Genomic DNA, 21531 nt, shown 5'->3' on the forward strand with positions numbered 1-21531 from the left:
CCCCAAAAGTGTCAAAAATGTCAATTAGGGGTCCGATCTGTCTGCCGCAATGTCGCAGTCCCGCAAAAAATCGCAGATCGCCGCCATTACTAGTAAAAAAAAAAGAACAACAATAAAAATGACATAAATCTTTCCTGTAGTTAGTAGACGCAATAACTTTTGCGCAAACCAATCAAAATACGCTTATTGTGATTTTTTTTACCAAAAATATGTGGCAGAAAACAAATTGGCCTTAAATGTTAAATTTTTTTTTGGAGAATGTCATATAGCAGAATGTGAAAAATATTATTATTTTTTTTTTTCAAAATTGTCGCTCTTTTTTTTGTTTATAGCGCAAAAAATAAAAATTGCACATGTTAACAAATACCACCAAAAGAAAGCTCTATTTGTGGGAAAAAAAGGACATCAATTTTATTTAGGTACAGCGTTGCACGTCCGCGCAATTGTCCATTAAATAACACAGTGCAGAATTACAAAATAGGGCCTGGTCAGGAAGAGGGCATATCCTTCCGGTCTTAAAGTGGTTAAACATCTCTGCTTGAATGCAAGCAGCATGGGTATCTGAATTTGACCTTGTACTAGCATCTTGCATCCCTTACACAGTGGAGCAGAGCTCAAACTGGGAGAGGGGGAAGCAGCATAAAGAGCTAGTCAGCTGTTTGCAACACTCATGTGCTAACAAGTAACATGCTGATAGGATAGGAGAGCAGAGTGACAAAAACATGTGCTCATTAGTATTCTGCTTCTCCTATATTGTCCAGTCATAGGCTAGTAGGACAAGATATAGTATTATGTAACTGCAGTAGATATAATTAGGCATTCTGACCTACCTGTGTAAATCTCAGACAGATGGACAGAAATGTAAATCCTGTGTAAGGTAAAACAGCTCCCAAAAATATATAATTATCTTTGCATTTAGCTGTTAGCCTGGAGTTCAGCTTTAAATGTATACCTGTAACAGTATAGAAAATATTTTGCTTTGGGAAATAATGAAATAGAAATCTTCTTTTATAGAAAGCTGGCAACATACTTCAAGCTTTTGCTTTCCAACACTCTAAAAAGCCAGAATGAGCCTACTTTGTTTTAGGCTAAATCTTAGCTTTATAAACTTGAAGCAGCATTTTTTCCATGATGACAGCCCCAGGGATACACCAGAATTCAAGGAAATAGGGTCAAGACTTGGAATACTACACTGAAAGGCTAGGGAGTTTCAGAATAAACCTGCAGCGATTTTTAAATAATATCTGCTGTACTTTTGCAGAGGATATTTTTTTATATTAATAGCCCAAAATTATTATATGTGTGTGGGACAATATTCACATGATAGCACTGCTACTTGCAACTAATTATGTTGTTAACAAGTTTTTTTTTTGGCCAAGAAAAACGTGCACTTCGATTCTAAATTAATCATACAAGCCCATCATGTGAATTTAATGAGAACTGTAAAAATGTTGGTGCAAGGCTAGGAGTTTACCTGCTTTGCACATTATAGTTTTAAAACCACTTAAGCCCCGGAAGATTTTACCCCCTTCCTGACCAGGGGGTATTTTGCGATTGGGCACTGCGTTAATTTTAACGGACAATTGCGCGGTCGTGCGACGCTGTACCTAAACAAATTTGACGTCCTTTTTTTCCCACAAATAGAGCTTTCTTTTGGTGGTATTTGATCACCTGTGCGATTTTTTGATCATGCGCTATAATCAAAAAAAGAGCGACAATTTAGCAAAAATAACAATATTTTTCAAATTTTTTTATATGAAATTCCCCCCCAAAAAATGTAAAAATTTAAATTTTTATAAATTTTTGGCCAATTTGTTTTCTGCTACCTATGTTTGGTAAAAAAAATCACAATAAGCGTATTTTGATTGGTTTGCGCAAAAGTTATTGTGTTTACTATCTAAGGGAAAGATTTTTGTCATTTTTGTTGTTTTTTTTTTAAACGAGTAATGGCGGCGATCTGCGATTTTTTTTGCGGGACTGATCGGACCCTTGACTGACATTTTTGACACTTTTGGGGGTACCAGTGACATTACTACAGTAATCAGTGCTATACATATGCACTGTTACTGTAAAAAGGGCACTGGCAGGGAAGGGGTTAACTTTATTGGAGAGGGAGGGGTTAAGTGTGTCCCTAGGGGCATGCTTCTAACTGTGCAGGGATGTGGCTGTGTGTGTAACAGCACAGATCAACGGTCTTACATAGCAGGTCCGTTAGATCTGTGCTTTTACACAGGGAAGAATGACAGGCGGCTTTGTTTACATTAGCCGCCTGCCTTTCTCCCTTCACAGTGGACGATTGCGAGTGACCGGCGGACATCGGGTCTGCCGGTCACACGCATGGAGGTGTCTGTGAACGAGCCGAGGCAGGAGCGCGCCTCCGGTGGCGTACGCTCGCCCGTTATTGGCTCCCAGGCTAGTGACGTACCGGTACGTCACTTTGCCTGGCCGGGGCTGACCACCGCAGTATATGTACTTGCGGCGGTCGGCAACCAGTTAACAATGCTTTATTTTTTAGCACTATATAACAGGTATATGAGATTAATGTGTGAAAATGAAATATGACACACATACTGTATATACAGTATATTTCAGCACAAATTCTATCCATACACAATTGATGCTCACCGTACCCAATTTAGTGGTCCCGCTTGCCCACCTTATGGTGACCCTGTCAGAATTTAGCCTCTTCGTCTGCCTACAGTTTAACACAACACAATCAAAAGCATATAATGTTTCTATGATATAATAAAATATAACCAATACTGCAGCAATAATTAGAATATAACTGTGTCCGCTCAAAGTTATTCTATTTGGAATTCTGTAACACACTATATCATTCTTGCTACCCCCTGCTTTTTAAACATCAGAGAACAGTTAAACTTGTCCAACTAATGTAGGAGGATTTGTTTAATCTCTGTGTATCACCAGACTCCAGTCATTTTATTGGATATATGTAAAAAAGTAAGGGGTTCCAACCACTTTAAGGCTTTTTAACAAGATGGTAATGTTCTCTAAGTATACATACAAAATGTCCATGTCTGATAGCTGTGAACCCCAATAGTTGGAAATGTGTTTTTTTTTTAAATCATAAAGAAACAAAGCAAGTTAAAAGCCAGGGTCAGGGCAGCCGTCAGAAATTGTGGTGCCCCTTATACAGCTTTAGGCCTGGGCCCCACCTAGGCCTGACCAGAAACGTTCCCCAGGGCCCGCTCACTGGCCGTCCCACCAAATCCACCCACTAGCCATCTGACCTGAGTCGTTCAGTGCACCCACATTTATTTTAACACTCTTACAATCTAATATATGAAAATTATTTTTTTTTCCAAGTCATCAGTGCTTTCAAGATTTAATAGTAAGAAATTGTACTTTTGCCCAAAAAATATGAAGCCTGCCACCACGACGAGGTAGACTCTTTTGAGCTGGACCCTACACTAACACTAACTGCGCCATCCTTTCAGGGCCACTCCCATCTATCCTCCCCTAGCAGATAAAAAAAAACAAAAAAAAAAACTCTAAAACAAAAAACAAATATATTCAGCAAAGAAACATCCAAATCCAGCAGCTGTACACACTCAGCCCCCCCCCACACTGTATGCACTCAGCCCCCCACTGTAGGCCCCCCTTAAACCTGTATGCTCTCAGCCCCTCACCTGTATGCTCTCAGCCCTCCTCACACATGTATGCTCTCAGCCCCCCCACCGGTACACTCTCAGCCCCCCTCACACCTGTATGCACTCAGCCTCCCCTAACACCTGTATGCTCTTAGCCTCCTCACACCTGTACACTCTCAGCCCCCCTTACACCTGTATGTACTCAGCTCCCCATCACTCCTGTATTCTCTTAGCCCCCCTCACACCTGTATGCTCTTAGCCCCCCTCACACCTGTATGCTATTAGCCCCCTCACACCTGTATGCTCTTAGCCCCCCTCACACCTGTATGCTCTTAACCCACTCACACCTGCACGCACTCAGCCCTCCTCACACCTGTATGCTCTCAGCCCCCCTTACACCTGTACACTCTCAGCCCTCTTCACACCTGTACACTGTCAGCCCCCTCACATCTGTATGCACTCAGCCCCCCTTTACACCAGTATGCTCTCAGCCCTACTCACACCTGAATGCACTCAGCCCCCTCACATCTGTATGCACTCAGCCCCCCCCCCCTTTACACCAGCATGCTCTCAGCCCCCCTCACACCTGTGTGCACTCAGCTCCCCTTTGCACCAGTATGCTCTCAGCCCTACTCACACCTGTATGCACTCAGCCCCCTTCACCCCTGTACACCCTCAGTCCCCCCCCCCCCCCACGTGTATATATGACACACACACACACGTAACCACACACACATGTACACACACACACACACACACACACACATACACACAGACACACATGCACACACATGTTCACACATGTAGACACACGCACACAGACACACACCCCCATCACTTGTATAGTAACCCTTTCTTGTAATATGGTCTTCCTAGTCTCAGCTCTTGTTTCCACATGTGGCTGTGACACAGAGAGGAGCTGAGATCTGGAATACAGTACAGGCAGCACACATGAGGAGTGCACATGCAGGAAGTAGCCAGAGGTGGCAGCAAAGAGCCCAATGTGAGCTCAATGACACAGAGCAGCAGCAGCTCTGCACCTGCCTCTGCCTTCTCCCTGCCCTACTAGGTGGCAGGGCACGGCACATCCTGAAAAATGTCCACACTACTCCCAATAAATTTTCCACAACAAAACTAGTATAAAAATAGATGACTGCATGAGAATTATGGCATCCAGATTTTCACACTATCATTTATAATTGCATAAATTAATCTCACAAGGAGCTACAATACTTTCTGTTTATTAGGTTATGCAATTATGATTGACAAAGACTATGTTTCTCTCCTAATATGTGTTACCATTTGACATTCATTTAAATAGGGCCTTCCTATTGGGTTATTCACTTTTTCATCTTCACAAGTTAAGAAGTAAACTGAGAGTAGTCTAAAATACTAAAATACTAAAATACTTGCTAGCTTTCTCAAAGGAGGACAAGGAATGTATTTTTATTAACAAAAAGCCATTTAAACATATATTGTAGAGAAAGATACAAAATAACATCAGCAGAACAGCTATATGACTGAAGAAAACTTTAGAATATTCAGTTCTAGTTTTTGCTATTGAAAATATACCCTCAAAATCCAGGTTTTTAAAGGGTTTGCAAAAGAACACTATTGTTTTAATAGAAATGCACAGTCCCCTGAGAAACTGTAATGGTCAGGAGTTTTTAGAAGTCCTACATTTTAAGATAGACAGTATGTCTGCATGCAGTTGTGGTCATCTCACCTGTACACTTCTTAACATCAGATCATGAGGCTGTAAATACATTTGCAAAGGTTAGGGAAGTACAGAAAGAAAAATGACTAGTCTCCTGGCAGACATATGTTGCACTGAAAAAAGTTCAGTGAACAAATATAAAGATATTTAAAATGTTGAACAATCTTTTAGATATTATGTTTGGAATAGAAAACACTCTAGGAATAAATTGCAATAAAAAACACATTTTGATTGGGCAGGAAGATGCCTTCTGAGAACCTAAATGTACATTGGCGCAAATGCTTCCCCTGTGCCCGCTGCTCACTCCTTGATTAATGAACAGTTGGCCAGCTTCTTTATTGTGAGAAAAGAAATATAGAGCAGTCTTGTCACCGAGTATTGATTTCCCTGATGCATTTTTAAACATTCCTATTTATATCAACAGCATAAATATGTTTTGACTGAATATTTTAGCATGCACAGTAAAGCTGAAACGGCGATCATTTTGGATTCCTAAACAGGAGTATGTATACAGATTTGCAGTGTTTTGCTGGCTGGCAGTCCTTTCATTAACATCACTCAATTCAATACATTTTTTTCTTTAAACAGAATCTTTTTTTCATACTATACCCCACATTTTATTGATGCAACATTTTATCTTTTGATAAGACCAGAAGGAAGGAATGTATAATTACAAGAAAAGGCACTTGACTCAGAACCTTCCTCCTATGGACAGAAGAGTTTCAGCTTATTATCCGTGGCATAGGGCTGGTTGTCTTGTTAGCAAGTTAGGAGGCAAGTGAAGACCTTTCTATGTTACTGGATGGACATTCATGCACAGATCTGTTATGAAAATTGAATCAATCTCAATGTTTTTATAGGCTGCTCATTTTGCAAGGGGATTTTCCCTTTACAGCTAAGCTCTGCTGTCTCCTGTCATCCAATCATATTGTATGCAAGCAAAATATTTTTTTTTCCTGACGTGATTGGGAATTTTGTGCAAAATGAACTTACACCACATTCACTAAACTAGGGGAACATTTTCCTACAAAGTAAACAGCCTATTTGCCTTTATTAATTCAACCCCACTGTATTTCCCATATTACTTTTTTTTTTACAAAATATTTTAATTGGGTTTTTCACAAAAATGACAGGTACAAAGGTGTAAATACAGACTACAGCAGTAAAGTGTATAACAGATACAGATAAATGCCAGATTTGCATTACATAGTCATAAGGGTCCATGAGAGACAACCAAGAATATGTATGAACAAACAAAATAAACAGCATTAGGAGTTAATCCATGATACCTATGGTTTCCACATGTAGTCAAACTTTTTAGACCTGATTATAGAGCTAACATTTTTTCATATTCATATGTAATAAAAGGCACTAATTCGGTCAGCTGAGTCTTTCCTCCAGTCTTTCCTCCAGTGTCTGGTTATAACTGACTTAGAGGCCAGAAATATATGAGCAACTATTGAACGGTAACTTCGCTGGAAAGTTTTCAATCCCTAATTTTAGAATGGCTAAGGCTGGGGTTGGTGGAGTCAAGATCCCAGTAATAGAAGAGATAAAGCCAAATACCTGGTTTCAAAAGATAGTGAAATTCTTACATGATCAGAGTATATGGTACAGATTTCCTACTTGGCCATAATTACACTAACATAGTGGTGAGTTGGAGGAGTAGTATTGAGATAATCTAAAGGGTGTTAGTTACCAGCGTGATATAATTTTTTGTGAAAGTTCCCAGTGATTGACACATCGAGAGATGTATGTATATTTAAAGGCTTGCAGCCATTATGATGATGTTTATGTGGATTGAAGGTCCTCTTCCCACTTTAGGAGAGGTTTAGACTTGTAAAAGGAGGTTTTATTTTGGAGGCTGTTGTAAAGGAGGGAAGTCCCTTTCATGGAAGTTGAGTGGAAGTTGTAATAATTCCATATTTGAGGAGAAAGGTATAAGGATGGAATTAGATTAGCATGTATGAATTTTAAAATTCGTATTTATGTATAGAATTCTGTGGTGGGGATGATATATAGTTTAGTTAGGTCAGAGAAAGGTTTAAGTGTTTTATTCTCCAGATTGTCCTCCACCCATTGAACTCCTTGGTTTGACCATTTCCCTACTGACAGATATGGAATGTGAATTTCCAATGCACCTATTGACATAGGTATGTACTGGGCATTGGAGGGATTTCCTGGAAGATTCAACAGGGTTCTACATGCAGTGATTGAGGACTGGACTGTTGGTGGGTAATTGCTTAACTTTAGGGAGGAAAGGTAGTGAGAAGGATTTGTGATTGGAAGGGTGCAGAACAAGTACAAGATCTGAGGCAGGATCATCAATGTATATGCCGCTAACCTACCTATCTAGGTTAGTTCCTTTAAAGAGCAATGGGACAGTTCATGCTGAATCTTCACTAACAAGTGTTTATAATTTGCCGCTATAAGAGCTGAAACAGACGGGGTCAAGGAAATCCCAAGGTCATCCATGAATACAGCATGTGTTAAATTAGATGTTTCTTAGGGTGAGTTTGCACTCCCAAATGTAGTATCAGAGATTTGGTAAAATGTACTTTATAGTATGACAGAGAATGGAATGTGATCAATAATTGGTGGACAAAGGAAAGTGAAATCAATGGGTTGGTCAGTGATAAGATCACATCATCGGCGAATAAGCTTACAGTGTGGGACGTGTAGTGGAATCTAATCCCAAAATATGTGGGTGTGACCGAATGGCCTCTACTAAGGGCTCTATCATTAAATTAATTATGGAAGGGGAGAGGGGGCATCCCTAACGAGTTCCATTAGAGAAGGGAAAGGTTTTTGAAAAGAGGCCAGATGTGTAAACTTGGGCTAAAGGATTAGAGTATAATGCAGGGATTGCTGACAAGATGGGGCCCTGTAAACCAAAGGTCTCAAGCACTATGGACATATACAGCCAGTGTACTAAATTCAAATTCCTTCTCTGCATCTATGGAAAAAAGCAGAGAAGGCCTTTTGGTTAGAGTTGAGCGAACACCTGGATGTCCGGGTTCGGTGGGTTCGGCCGAATTTGAAAAAAAATTCCGGGTTCGTGACCCTAACTTAACCCGAACTTTACCCCGATCCCGAACCCCATTGAAGTCAATAGTGAGCCGAACTTTTGAGCACTAAAATGGCTCTAAAAAAAAACATGGAAAGGGCTAGAGGGCTGCAAATGGCAGCAAAATCTTCTTAAGAGCATGGCAAGTGCTCTGCAAACAAATGCAGATAGGGAAATAACTTAAAAAACATAAAAATAAAAAATAATCCCTTTAGTTTAGTTTAGTTTAGTCACTTCCGGGTTGCAGGTACCACCTACGCGTTGCGTCGCGAGATCACGTGACTTCCTCAGGGAGGCAACCCGGAAGTGACGTGTTGGATGGGACAGAGCTCCCATAGCGTTTGTACATTGTTTTGGATGCTGGAAACAAGAGGTCTAACTGTAAGTTTGCTACTTTATTGCACAAAATAAAAAGTTTATAATACTGCACCATGATGGTCCTATCTTTTTAATGAGCCCCGGAGGAGGAAGAATAGATTAAGGAGATTGTACCCCGAGAATACTAGCGAAAGGAGTCCTATGTGATTATAAGAGACCGAAATTTGCACAGGACCCCCTTGAAAGGATCTGAAGTTAAAAAGACATCACGTTAGAATAAAGGAGAATAAGGATCCATCACCTTTCCTGATACATAATACAGGCGTATTATCCTCATAATTGAGGTGAGAGTTTAGTACACCTAGAAGTGACACAAGGTGGAGGAAAAAAGTCACACTATTTATTCAAGGTTACTTACAACACAGTTGTCACCCATCAAGAAATTTGAAATAGTTATTTTGATTGAAGATTGGTCATAAGCACTGTTTGGACTGGATATTTTAAGATTGTGGAGCTGCGTATTTGCACATATTGGTTTATGAATTGTCTAGTCATATTTATTTATATATTTTTATTTTCATGAGGAATATCACTGTAAACACCGAGCACTTTAGAATAGCACCTATAAGAAATACCACTTTATGTTATATAATTGTGTAGATTCAGGACATGGTTATTCGTCTATCCACAGTTTTTTGATACATGGTTTATGATCTATAATATTTATAATTTTATTGAAATCTACACCTACAAGCACGGAGCACTTTGACAATAGGATACACAACACACATTTTTAACAACATTTATTTTTTATCACACACAAGCACTTTAAATACGTCTTTTACCTTGAAGCGCACTGCAATCCCCTTTCAAATATTATTTAAACTGTTTTATAGTATCAGTATTCGTAGTGCAGCATTAAGGTAATCAGCAGTTTCCAGGATAGCGCAGGAACCATACCCTATAAATATATTTCTATAGTCTGAGTGTGTTCACACACCCCACGGGCTTTAAAAAAAAAAACAGCTGGTGGTCCTGGTTGCTGTGGCGTGCCGACAAAGCTTTTCCACATTTCATACATGCTAACTCTGCCTTCTGAGGTGCTGGCGGTGCCCTGGCTGCATTGGGGACCTCCTCCTCCTCTGCCTTCAGCTTGTGCTTCCACTGTGCCCCCGCTGTCAGGTGGGTATGCCACCAGCATCGCTTCTCGACCTTTTGGCTAAGATCAAGTGTAGTATCTGTTGTTATCTGTTATCTGGGTGCCACCCTGCTGTGAACATGGTTCCTCCTCCATCTCCTCCTTCTCATCCTCCACCTTGTCATCCTCCAGAACTGTGCCCTTGCTGGACAATTGTGTACCTGGCGTTTGTGGGTGCAGGAACCCACCCTCGGAGCCACTGGTGAATGACTGCCCTGAAAGCCTTGGAAATTATCACTGCTCCGGAGGCGGTAGAGGATGAGGAAGCTGAGTAGGAGCAGTTAGCAACAGGAGGCAAACTGAAGCGCCCTGCAATCCTCGGTGGTGGAAGGAGATGCGCCAAACAAATTTAAAGGGTGTATCTCACAGTAACATAATCAGTAAACGCTGCAAAATTATTAATTTTCCCCTAAATGGGTGTTTATTGAATAGCAGAATAGAACAACAGTATCTAAAAGGGTGTATCTCACACGTACAGATACAGACTAAGCCGCAATTTAATATCTTTCTTCCCCTAAATGGGTGTTTATTTAATAGCAGAATAGAACAACAATATTCAAAAGGGTGTATCTCACACGTACAGATACAGACTAGGCCGCAATTTAATATTTTTTTCCCTAAATGGGTGTTTATTGAATAGCGGAATAGAACAATAGTATACAACGGATGTAGCTCACAGTAACATATGCAGACTAGGCTGCAATTTATTTTTTTTTCCCTAAAAAGGTGTTTATTGAATAGCGGAATAGAACAACAGTATACAACGGGTGTATCTCACAGTAACATATGTAGACTAGGCCGCAATTTTTTTTTTCCTAAATGGGTTTTTATTTAAAAGCGGAATAGAACAACAGTATCCAACGCCGCGGGTGTATTGCACAGTAACATATGCAGACTAGGCCGCAATTTAATTTTTTTGCCCTAAATGGGTGTTTATTGAATAGTGGAATAGAACAACAGTATACAACGGGTGTATCTCACAGTAACATATGCAGACTAGGCTGCAATTTTTTTTTTTCCCCTAAATGGGTGTTTATTGAATAGTGGAATAGAACAACAGTATACAACGGGTGTGTCTCACAGTAATATATGCAGACTAGGCCGCAATTTAATTTTTTCCCCTAAATGGGTGCTTATTGAATAGCGGAATAGAACAACAGTATCCAAAGGGTGTAGCTCACAGTAACGTATGAATGAAATTTTTTTAATTTTTCCCTTTAATTGGTGATTCTTGAATAGCAGATTAGAACAGCAGTGTCTAAATGCAGTATGTCACAGTAAAATGACAGAAAAAAATTTTTTTTTTTAAATCCAGATTAAGCAGACACATATGCACTGAGCTTGCATTACATGGCCACCACACGTCGCCCACCTAACAGGTTGGATACTGTTGTTGTTCTATTCCGCTACTGAATAAAAACCCATTTGAATGAAAAACTGAAAAATAATGATTTTTCCCTAAAAACTGAAAAATAATTATTTTCCCCCTTCACTGGGCTCAGGTCAGGGCAAAAAGGTTGTGCACTGCACCCCCACACAATAAAATCAATGTAGATCGCTGTCTGATTAAAGAAGATTCTTCCTATTCTTTCCCTGAAAGCAATCTCCAGCCTGCCCCTACAATAATCTCCTATCTCTCCCTCAGCAGCATCAGGAACCTCTCCCTACAGTAGTTAGAGCAGAGTGACGTGCGGTGCTACGTGACTCCAGCTTATATAGAGGCTGGGTCACATGCTGCACTGGCCAATCACAGCCATGCCATTAGTAGGCATGGCTGTGATGGCTTCTAAGGGCACACTAGTTAAACGCTTGTTGATTGGCTGCCCTGCAGCTGTTGAAACCGCGCCATTAAAACCGCGCCAAAACATGAAATAAATTACCGAACAACGGACTGTATCCCGAACATACAGTAAAATGTTCGGGTCCGTGTCTGGGTACCGAACACCCAAAAGTCCGGTACGATCCTGAACTATACAGTCCGTGTTCGCTCAACTCTACTTTTGGTTGATTTAGCGTGGTGGATTATATTTATAAAATGCCTGGTGGCATCTGATGCCCGTCTTCCACCCATAAACCTCATCTGGTCTGCTTTAATTAGTGTTGGGAGAATATTAGAAAGATGCCTAGCTGACACTTTGGCGTAGATTTTAACATTAGAGTTGAGCAGGGAAATTGGGCGAAAGTTTATTGGAGTATCTAGTTCCTTGCCAGGTTTGGGTAAAGTCACTATGTGAGCACGTAGCCTTTCAATTGGTAGGGATGCAGATGTTGATGTGTCTTGAAACAGCCTCAAGAGGTATGGCACAAGGGTAGTTCTAAAACTTTTGAAATATTCAATGGTAAAACCGTCTGGACCAGATGATTTGCTATTGGGAAGGGTGTCTTTTGTTGTTTCTATCTCTGTGGTCATAAAAATAGAATTTCTAGTTGGGAATCTGAGAGGGTCGGGAGACTAAGTATAGATAAAAAGGAGCGAATGTCCACCTCAGATGGTTGCGGAGCCAATTGGTCCTCCCTCAAGTTATATAAAGAACTATAGTAGTCCGTGAAAGCATCTGCTATGTCCTAAGGATTGAGTCATTTAGATTTAGTGAATGGTTGAAAAAGATAAGGAATACAGGATTTAATTTAAGGGATTTTAAGCCTGGCGGCCAGAAATTTTCCTGCCCTATTGTGCTGTGTATAGAATTTCAGACTTAGGAATGGCTCTGAGGAAAAGGGTTCTCCCTCGAACTACGTTAGCCCTATCTATATGGATGCCTTCAAGTGCGCTTGTCTTAATTAAGGAATTTGGTCCTGCGGTCTCTGGATAGCCAAAGGAATCCTTTGGTTGTATGCTTTTACATAGCATACTCTTGTGAGTATAATGTATGACGTGGTTTTTCTATTTTCTAATGTTTTACGGTATTGCACTGGGTCGGTTCACCCTTCTCTTGTCTTTTATGCTTTCAGTTTGTGTGGATACCCATCATCCTGAGAGCCATGATCGTTTTGGTTCTTATGTAACATTTGAGCGTAGGAGACATTTACTTGTCTTTTCAGACAAGGTTATGTCATGTATGTCAGAGGATGAAGTTTGTTGTAATAACCATTTGTCAATGACAAAACGGTCAATCCGGGAGTAGGAATTATGTCTGCACGAGAAGAATGTGTAGTCTTTTTCGTTTGCATGCTTGTAGCGCCAAACATCAAATTTTTCCTCTTTGTGAAGCAGGCCGTCCAAAGAAACTGAGCATCCCTTTCCCAGGGAGGAAGAGTCAAGTAAAGGATTAGGTACCACATTGAAATCTCCACATATTAACACGTTCCCCTTTCGCACCTTAGAGATCTGGTTGAAAGGTTTTCGGAAGTATCTCATCTGGTGAGAGTTAGAAGCATACACAGATACTATCGTAAACCTCTTAGCATGAATAATGCATATCAGAATAAGGAATCTACCCTCTGGATCAGGTATAGAATCATTTAGAGTAAAGGATACAGATTCTCTGATTACCACAAGCATTCCTCTTTTCTTAACCGGTGCAGAAGCAAAGAAGATATGTGGAAAGTTCTTGTGTTGGCAGTGGGGAGCTGTGGAAGCCTGACATGTGTTTCTTGGATTGCTATGATGTCTGCCTTGTGTTTTGGGCCTCTTTCCACATAGACATATGTTTATGTGCATTCAGAGATAGGATTTTAATTCCCATGTGTGGATGAAGGATGAAATAGGATGAAGATTGTGTGGTGTGTAGAAATTAACAGGGAGAATAGTCCATTCAGAGGATGTGGCACGGACTTCCAAAAACGTGACATGGGAGGAGACCTTATCAATAGAGTATCAAGGGTGAAAGGAAACATTTTAGACTGTATGCAATCATGTGTACTCTGGTAGAAGTGCAGTATGACAAGAAAACTCTGAAAGAAGAAGCTTGAACAAAATATAAGTTCCAACAGGGAAACAAAATGCAATAGCACCCTGAAGTACACGTAAAAGTACACATAAAAAAGAGAAGGCCCTTGTGTAAGGGTCCTCGAGCAGCTTGTACTGCTGAAAAGGTGAGGGAAGTGAGTTACAATGTTAGGTACTTATCTGAAGGACCAAGGATTCTGAAGAAAACACTAAACACGTTGATATATTTAGGAGACTCCAGAGCTGGATGAATTTTTCTTGTGTGAGACCTTCGACCGTGCTTAAGAGGAGTTAGGTCTAGGAGGGTGGTTCCGATCATACAAAGTTTCAGGGAGGATGTCCCAGCTTTGAAGCAGTTGGAGTCCCTCTTCCAGGGTGTGAATGGTTTTTGATGACCCTTCATGTGTGATCACTAGTTTAGCAGGGCATTTCCAATTTGTAGATGATGTTGTGGTTGTGAAGGGCTTTGGTCACCGTAAGCAGTTTGTTGTGGCGTTGCATGGTAAATTGGGAAAAATCTGGAAACACTTGGATTTTTTAAATCTTCTCCGGGAGTTGATCCACCTGCTTGAAGGCTTCCAGCAGTTTTTTCTTAACTTGATAAAAGAGTACTCTAAGGGGAACATCACGAGACACTTCGGATGGGAGGTAGGAAGATTTTCAGAATGTGATGAATGTGATCTATCTTGAGATATGCAGATGAGAGAGTTTGGTATTGCAGCTAGAAATAAATCCCTAACTAAATGTGGCAGCTGTGTCGGGGTGGCTGATTCAGGGATCCCTCTCAATTTAGAATTGTTGCATCTGGATCTGTCTTCCATATCCGCAAGTTTAGATTTGATCAACTGTAAATCGTCAGAGTGTGCATCAGAGTGTGCGTCTACCATAGTGTTAAAAGAGGTAGTATATTCAGACATTTGATCTTCCATCTGATCCATCCTGTCTCTCAGTGCGAGTACTTCAGCCTTACACTAATGTATACTTGATAGTATATCAGATTGCAGGGATGCCTGAAGTGACAGCGTGTCTTTTGGAGTCGTGACTGAAATTGTTTGACCACTGGTACGGAAAGAGGCTATAGGGTCAGTGGCTGCAGTGTCCATAGAGTGATGGATATGTTGCTCACTCACCCCAGGGGTCTCCTCATTCCAACTGTTGTTAGGGGAGTTATGTCTTGGTCTAGACTTGGCAGGGCTTCTAGTGGATGGGGTAAATTGCCCTGAGATAGGGAGCAGAGAATCTGGTGGAAACAAATGTGTGCTAACCTGTATAGCAGCACTGGCCACTAGAGCACTGCCGGCAAGCTGTGATGTATGGGTACAGCTGCCATCTTGGCCTAGCCCTCTCGGCAGTGAGGTAAAAAAAAATTGCAGTTTCTGCGGTTGCAGCTTTTCTCGGTGCCTGCAGGACATACCGGGGGTGATTTGAAGCTTAAGAGGGGCTGTGTGGATCGTCCGGGAGTCTCCCATGGTCATTGTTTTCCCTGGTCCTACAGCGGAGCTTTCAGCTCATGCGGCTATTTTCACTCACGGTCGCCACACCCCTACCACATTACTTTTTTCATTGTCAAGGTACTTCTGACTTCTGTGGAGCTTCATATGTTGCTGAGCAGGAATGCCAGTGCTAACAAGGCCCAGTAGACAAAACAGTACTACCCTTGTGTCTGAGAGCAAAAACAATTTGATACTTTAAAAAAAAGTCCAGTCCGTGGGTATTCACATTGAGGTTTACCTAATAGGCATTGACTTTACAACTGAGTTAGGGGCCTATGTTTGTACTTTTCCCAGTTTTCCTGCTAAAACTCAGTCATCTGGTGAGGAGAAAAAGAAAAAAATAAATAGTTAAAAACAAATACATTTATTTGATGTATTCACCTGTATAGATATACACTCATATCTAACATGGCTATCTTTATGCCTATATCTAACAGTCAATTTAAAAAAAAGATAAAAAAGTATCAAGCAAATGTGACTTTGAATTAAACTTTAATGGTTTGGAGTCAATCATCAAAAAGTATTGTAAACTGTTGTTTTATATCTATTTCTGTTGTATATATACAGTACAGTATGTATCTGATGGGGCAAGATTACTTCCCTTAGATGCATACCTATTTGTTATTTTTTTTTACCAAAACTTCTGCACCTACTCATCATCGGTCACTCCACATCAGTGCATGCAAACTCTGTTTCTTTTGCTTGCCACTGAAAAGGACTTAACTAGAAGTAGAATAATGACATGTCACTTCTAGCCCTTTCTTCTTATTGGTATCCATGATCTGACATTAGACAATTCAGCATTGATTATCTTCAAAGCATATATTGTCAAACACTGCTCCATCCTTACTTCTCCTCATTATAAAGACACAGATTGTTCCACCCACTCCACCTTGTATGCTTCTATTAGTTATTATACTCCTCATTAGTTCATTTACAGGACCTTTTTAATGGTGCTATACAATAAGGCGGTGTTCAAACATTGGTGGCACTCTTGAAAGTGTTCTTTACAATAAGATCAATTGTAAATGGGCAGATAGTTCAAAAAATATTTTTCTTTTCACGTCTAATCTACTGTAATTGTGACAACTAACCCAATGACCAATGCAGTGCCATGAGTTGCTACATACTTTCTCTCCCTACTATATATATATATATATATATATATATATATATATATATATATATATATATATATATATATATATATATATACTGTATATGTGAAATACGTGCTTTATAAATGAACATTTCATGTGGCAAATGACTTGCAAAACAGCAAAGCATTATGGGTTAAATGAAAAAAAAAGTAGTCATACAAAACCTGCGGTGGGTATGAACTCCAGATTGATATAAAGGACACAGACTAATGCAGTAATGTATTCATTAAATTGCAAACAATGTATTTTTAATAAGCTAGTAAGAGTACCTATATTTGACTTCCTATCAACCTCAAACTGGGAGTGGTAGAGGGAGCAATGGGAGCCAACCAGGTGGTAAATGCAAATGTGATGACAAGGAACATACTCACAAGAGGAGACTTTAGACTAAGAGAGATGTCCTGATTACTTTGCTGTTGCTCTTTCACTGGCCTGTCAGGAGTTTAGGGTGGGGGGGGGGGGATGCTGACACAACTATATTCCTCAACTGTAATAAAGAAAGTTGAGTCCTCTACCTGGCTGAGCTGTGTGATTGGGCATTGTTAATCTGAGGGCTACATCAATAGATGCAACAATTATTTGGAAGTTGAAACAGCTCCCTTGTATGTATTCCATCTTTGTATATAACTGTTTTTTGCCTGAAGTTCAGCTTTATAGCTCCTGGGACTAGCTGTCTGATTAAAGTGGTTGTAAAGTGTATATATACAAATTGTATGAAAATAACAAGTTACACTTACCTGCTACAGTATGTGCAAAATATTGCAAAGAGTGGCCCTAAACTTCTTCTTCTGGAGTCCACTGCTGGTGCTGTACTCCTCTTCGGGGTCTGCTGACATAGCAAGCTGCTTGCTGTGGGGGCAGACATGCGGGCTTATTACAGAGTCAGACTGTGTGCATCCAGAGACACACAACACAGCTTGGCCTTGCCCCCCACTCCCTCCTCCCAGAACATATTGACAGTAGCAGGAGCCAATGGCTTCTACTTCTGCTTCTGTGTCCTGTGAGGAGGGGGACACACAAGCGCTGCTGCAGGCAAGCACAGCACTGAATTGAGATAGAGCACAGGTAAGTATACAGGGACACATAAAAGAAAAGAGAAAGGAGGCGCAAACACCTAGTGCATTACCTGTGGTCACTGTTTATAAAATTTTTAATAAAATGGCAAATGCATACTCACAGACATGAAGATAATAAAATCGTGTTACAAGAATCCACCATACATGAACTGGAACATGTCCTTGAAGATAGGACCACTGACGCGTTTCGGGAGTCAAGCTCCCTTCCTCAGAGCTGGTCTTACCCATAGCAGATAAGAAATATATATAATAGCTTCAATTCAGTCGGTTCAACCCCCCTCCCCTCCTCCCAGAGGGAGTGGGTGGGACCATCCAGTGCATCAAATGGCCTTCTCCGTCTTAGATGAACATTAACCCTCCAAACACCAAGACCCACAAAATCATATAATGCAGACCAGGAAAGAAAAAAGGAAAAACAAACCGCAACATATTTTGCATGGTAAAGTTATAGCTATATGTGTATGCTCTGAGTGAGATGAGCACCTGCTGGTTGGCAGATTGATGGGTTAAGTGTGTTTTGAACTTACCCAGCCAAGATCTCTCTTGTGGCTCTCTAAGTCGACCGATGGTGACCTGACATTATGTTCCCCATCCTTCCTACGCGAACAACTCCCGGTTTCCGCACATCTAGAGCCCCTCATGTGAAGATGTTCACTAATGTTGTTTAGAAAGTCCTCTCTTCCGAGGGATGTTAGTTCCGGGTCCCGGAACGCATGCCATCCACTCTGCGCTCTGTGACCCGCGTCGCGTCACTTTCGGGGGCCCGGGGCGGAGACTCAGTGTGAGGCACGCTTCTGTCCGTGGCCATGGGAGCCTGTAGACAGCCTCCGCTCGATCGCCGGACTGCCTGGCTGCCACCGATCGGCTGGAGGGATGAACCGCGCCCCGAATGTGACACCACATATGGCTAAAGTAAATGTATAAATATGTCACTATGATAAATGTTTAGATATATCACTTATATCTAGGGAGGAAACAGCCGTGCTGGCAACATGGCCATCAAATAGTGAGACGCCTGGCTACACAACCAGAACAGGGGAAGAAATCAGTGTGCTCCACTTGCACTTCAATTCACACAAATATAGGGACTGGTCTTTGATGGCCCCTAAATTCTCCCCATGCATCTCTACATCCTATAAATTCCTAGAATGTGTCCCCTTAGTTTTTAATGATTAAACAATATTGTCAATCCTCTAAGCTCAAGTATGGCACCAGGTGTTAGAAAAGGGTGGCTGGAATTAATTCACTTGAAGTTCTTCCCTAAATTATTAGGAACGATGTTATAAACCCCCCAAAAATTGGTGTTAAATAAATCAAACGATCAAAAATGCTGGTGTTGCGCTGGCGGAGGGCCAAACGGGAATCCACACAAAGAAAAAAAAAATTAATGAATGAAACCCTTCTTTGTGGTATTATTACACACTGGATATTCGCCCCCTACCCCCTTAATTATAACACATGTCTGGCTAGGTCCACCAACTCTAATGTACCGAGTGGTGTTCCAACCTGATAGCATGCAGTATCATTGTCATTACATTATGGATAAAAAGGTGTGTATGTTAATTAAAAATATAAAAAAAAAATATATATATATATATATATATATATATATGATAATAATGCATAGTCCAAAGAACCTATGCATGTGCAGCTAAAATATACAAAAACATCTAAAACCATTAAATTAATGGATCTGCTGAAGGCTTATCATTATTGGAACTACCATCAAATGCATATTTATTAGTTATAAAATGGATAGTAATGTGGACCAAGTCCACCCAAAGTGCTCATGCCCAAAAGTCTGTCCCACTTCGTGGAAAATCCTAAACTATGGTTCTACCCTAAAACTCACCGCCCTCAGCTCCCCTCTAGTATACAGGGACGTGAAGGGGTGATACAACTACTGGACATTGTTTTCTTTAATGCAGAGAATGCATTATAGTAAAAAAAAAAGTCCTGGCTTTAGAACCACTTTAAGGATAAGTCACTTCTGTGATGCCCCAGAAATTCCATTGTAGTATGTATTTTTAACCTAAAGAATACCTTCCGTTATTCTCAATCTCCTCCAAATCTCCAAGTCTCCAAATGCTGTGATCTGAACTCCTGTTAGAGAGTGGCTGCATTAAATCACCATGGTCTCATTCAGGGCTGATGCAAAGATTTTTGCCCCCCTAGGCGAAACCTTTTTTTGCCGCCCCCCATGTGCTCTGCCCCTGACTCCCAGCCGTCGGAGTGCAGTGAGAAGGAGATGGTGTCAGTACAAATAAGTAAGGACAGAATGACATTGTGAATGGGCAGGCAGCTGGCCGCCCCAGGCTGATATGCGCCTTAGGTTGGCACCTACCTTGCCTATAGGTAGCACCGGCCCTGGTCCCATTGAATGTAGGAACATAGCTATCTTCTCTTGATCACTTTAGCCATAGATTGGGGACTATGTCCTCTGACATTTATAGGGTGCATAGGGTAGTGCACATAAAACTAAAGTGTAGTGGAAAAGAAGCAAAACAAAGTTCATGAAGGACAGTACAAGGAGGCAGATAAACACATTAAGAAACAATTTAATGAAAAAGAGATTTCAGGACCATTACGTAGTGGATGTGTATACATTTTTGGAGAATAAAGATATAATTTAGTGTCCCTTTAAGTTCTGTAAACAGGCTTCTTTTAGCATAATTGAGAACCATACAATACTTCACTTGTGAAAGGGAGATTAGAGCTCTGAGTTAAATAAAATAGCATATTTGATTAGATCTACCACGTGTAACATTTCCCTTAACAATGCTTAATTCTGCAATGCATACTTAGTCATTGATTCCCTGTGCAATGGCTGCATTATGAACTTAATTTAAAGAGTATCTAGTAATGTCATTTTATTGTACTTACTGTGAGGTTTTTAGCAATGTGTGACATAAAATGATAGCATTGCAGGGGTGGGTTGTACATGTAATTTTAGTATATATTCAATATTTATAGCTAAAGTAAATCTAAAGTGCTCTCACTCTGTTTCCCAGGATTCGCCACAATGTGTCTGAGTGCTGATAAGCTGCTGACTACATTAAATAGACAGAATTTAAGAATAAATACAATTTATTGTTTTTTTCCCCTTCCATCATTGCAGAATACATTTTTGTGTGAGCAAATAAAATGCTGATCATATCTTTTCCAGCTACATTTTGCAAACTGCATATTCCTTTGTGTACCTGAGCCATAATAACTGTATTAGTCAGTATAATAGACCTCTTACAACACAGAGAATACTTCAGCAGGTACTGTGCTATGACATACCAATGGACATTTTTTACTGGAAACTCTATTTCATCATCGTGCATCTTTTCACATTAGAAAATCTGATATGATACAAGTCAAATCTTAACTGCACACTAGAAGTAGGGAAACACATTGTAGGTATATGGATCATATTCTGTCTATGCATTAATAACATACATATCAACTAACATAAATCACTATATCAGATATAGCCAGTGTAGTTTTATGCAGTATATAAGAAAGGTCCATGCTGCCTATGTGCATGGTTATCTAAGCCTGCCCCTTAAAATTGTAAAAAATGTAAAAAATCCAAAAGCAGCAATAGTATTTTAAACACCAAGTGTTCGTTGTTCATGTGCATTGGAGGACAAAGAGTGGGTCGTTCATGTGCCACAAATGCCTGCCTGTGTTTTGAATAGATGGTTCAGGAGATGGATGACAATATCTTTTGTTTTCCACAGATGAATTTCAGACAGCCGTAAAGTGTAAAAGCAACATTTAAAAAAGTATATTTTGTATTTAAGGGGGTACCTCAAGCAAAGCAAAACAAAGAAGGGAACTACAAAGAAAAAATAAAATGTGTCAACTCCCCCTAAAAATTCATATCAAATATTTAATCCGAGTATGCAACCTGGCTGGTTTGGAAAGGGGAGGATGGATGTGTGCCCCTAGATCCTGAACAATATTAGGCAATATTCCCTCAAATGGGGGTAGTGCCTTGCCAGTGGGGACTTC

General features: G+C 40.4%; 1 protein-coding gene across 1 annotated transcript in view; it reads left to right on the plus strand.

Annotated features, from left to right (window-relative positions):
• Positions 1-21531, plus strand: part of DMD (dystrophin) — a 3625631-nt gene that overhangs the window by 1882932 nt on the left and 1721168 nt on the right. The gene's annotated exons all lie outside the window — the stretch shown is intronic.

Source organism: Pelophylax lessonae, assembly GCF_965119305.1.
Source record: "Pelophylax lessonae genome assembly, chromosome: 2".
Classification (NCBI taxonomy): domain Eukaryota; kingdom Metazoa; phylum Chordata; class Amphibia; order Anura; family Ranidae; genus Pelophylax; species Pelophylax lessonae.